The sequence below is a fragment of the Lactuca virosa genome, chromosome 2 (genome assembly GCF_052849685.1).
Source record: "Lactuca virosa cultivar CGN04683 chromosome 2, Lactuca_virosa_CGN04683_v6, whole genome shotgun sequence".
Classification (NCBI taxonomy): domain Eukaryota; kingdom Viridiplantae; phylum Streptophyta; class Magnoliopsida; order Asterales; family Asteraceae; genus Lactuca; species Lactuca virosa.
Genome location: NC_136427.1, coordinates 23,319,605 through 23,322,085, shown reverse-complemented (window position 1 = coordinate 23,322,085; position 2,481 = coordinate 23,319,605). Strand labels below are relative to the sequence as shown.

The 2,481-nt window shown below is 31.4% G+C and overlaps 1 long non-coding RNA gene across 1 annotated transcript; it reads left to right on the top strand.

Annotated features, from left to right (window-relative positions):
• The first annotated feature begins 692 nt into the window (after nt 1–692).
• LOC145156269 (uncharacterized) lies at nt 693–2,031 on the top strand. The gene is made up of 3 exons (XR_013736578.1): nt 693–1,006; nt 1,272–1,386; nt 1,494–2,031. It is a non-coding gene; the product is annotated as an uncharacterized LOC145156269 (long non-coding RNA).
• The last annotated feature ends 450 nt before the right edge of the window (nt 2,032–2,481 follow it).

The following is a 2,481-nucleotide window of genomic DNA, read 5'->3' as shown; positions in this document are numbered from 1 at the left end:
GTTTTCATCATTTTGCAGAAGAAAGAAAAAAGAGTGATCAATCTTGGTGCAAGGAGTGTTACCACATTAAAGATCCATCATTCTTTTGTGTTTATGGACTTGGGGAAGTGATAAAGCCTCTAACTTTTTGCACTCTCTCTTTGATTTTAGCTAAATGAATGAAGTTTGGTCCCTTTTTATGGATGCTCTTTGAGTTTGAGGATCTCCAAGGCTTGTTATGACATTTTTAGGATTTTAGACGTCTGATAAGGAAGAAAAAGGACCATATATGTGTTCTCTTGAGGCCATACAAAAGACTTTGTCATTTAAAGAGCCTTTTGGACTTAGGGTTTTAGACCTTAGTTGATTAAATCAGTGGGATTGATAAAGTTGGAAAATTTATCCATTAAGACGTTTGTGAGTTTCAGATATGAGATTTGGAGATCCTGCATTTATATATATATATATATATATATATATATATATATATATATATATATATATATATATATATATATAGAGAGAGAGAGAGAGAGAGAGAGACAGAGAGAGAGAGAGAGAAAAGGAGGTCAAAAAATATAACCATATAATACTGCTTACCCATATAACCTTTTATAACATTTTGATAATTTTATTAATGGATTAGATTAATCACGTAGATAATAAAATGTGGACACCATTGTCTAGGCAATCAAATACAAGAAGGGTATATTGGGAAAGTATAGTCGTAACCACATAGCCATCGACCCATCGGCCGCTGCATCATCCCTCCCAACCCCCACCACCAAATCCTACCTGTTCTTGCAGTTATCACCCTAACCTTAACCTCATCCTCCTTCTCTTCCTCCTTTTTATCGTAGCCGGCAACTACCATAAATTACTCTTCACCGATCCCCCATCTTCAACTGGTTGATTAAACTACCACCTATTTCAGCTCAGAGTTCGGACTATCTAGTACCGATGGAAATTTTCTCAAGCAACATGGTCGTGTCAATTCTTACCTCAATAGACGAATGTAATAAACCATGTACGATGTCAGTTTCATATCAGTTTTAGCTTTTCATGAAAAATCATCACATATCGATTTTATTCATTCAATTTCGTCAAATTTAATTCAAATCTTTCATTGCTTCATGGTATATTTCTTCAAATTCTATCTGGATTTCCATTAGTGTGTGAAATACTTTTACTCCTATTCATAATCTCTTCAAAATGAAAGAACCTCAAATTTAAAATCAAGAAGGACGATTCACTTTTTCTTAATCATTATGATAATCTTGAACTGATTTTAGGGATCGATTACAAAACTTAAAAGAGATGAACAAATCATGGGTGGAAATGCAACACCAAGGACTTGCTAGGGAGAATGATACATGTGAAAAGGAGAGGAACGAGCTTTGTGATCTTGTAAATAATTAAAAGTTTTGAATTGTTATTTATAATTTCAAATAAAGTATATCCCTTTCCATTTATATTATATCTAAGTATTTCTTTCTATCATCACATTTTTATAGGTCGTAAATAATCTACATGTTCTCAGTCAAACTGAAGGCATTGACGTAAAGCTGTACATAAACACCGTTCATCCTAGAATCCTGGAGCACGCACTTACTATTTTGACCTTCTACTACCTAAAATTGCTTGATAAAGTACTCTTTTGACAAACTTCCTTCAGGTGGTAGGATTCTCTGGTGTAAGGTTCATGAGGAGGAAACGGGGTAACACCATGCTCATCCACGAACATATGTTCATAAATAAACATATGTAACATTTTTTTTGTCTTCTCCATCTTCTCTCATTTTCATTAGTTTTTACACATGTAACATTTTTGAAAGTTGTTCATTTATGAATATGTTTATATATGGGCATATGTTCATAGATGACATATGTTCATTGATGAACATTGGTTCCAAAGTGCTTTTAATCACATCATTTTGCTATGTTCTTAAAGTTTTTGGATTTGTTGTGTTTTGTTTCTCCATGTTTGATGACAGTCTTCATATATTTGATGTTGGATTATTGTAAATTCACGTAATATTCAATCAATATATATTTTAGAGTTCCAATTTGGTTGTTAATATATTCATATATTAACATGTGTTCATATATGAACATATGTTCGTTAGCTCTTAAAGTTCGATATTGCTCCTACTTAGAAAATGAACTTTCTAATTACTTGTCTTCTGGAATGACAATCAGTGAGATTAGTAGAAACTTCATCCTAAAAAATCATTTACGATAATCCACATAAATGCAATTAGTAGATGTTAGAGTGGTTAACCTTATTGTCTAACACAAGCTACATAACTCAATACTTTTTAGATAAGCATAAAACATTATATATATATATATATATATATATATATATATATATATATATATATATATATATATATATATATATATATATATTGGTTCAAATGTGGATTGACATCTACTGTGAGGACGTGTGGACAATGTTATTCTATTAGTATGACAGAGAAAATATGTTGTTTGATAATA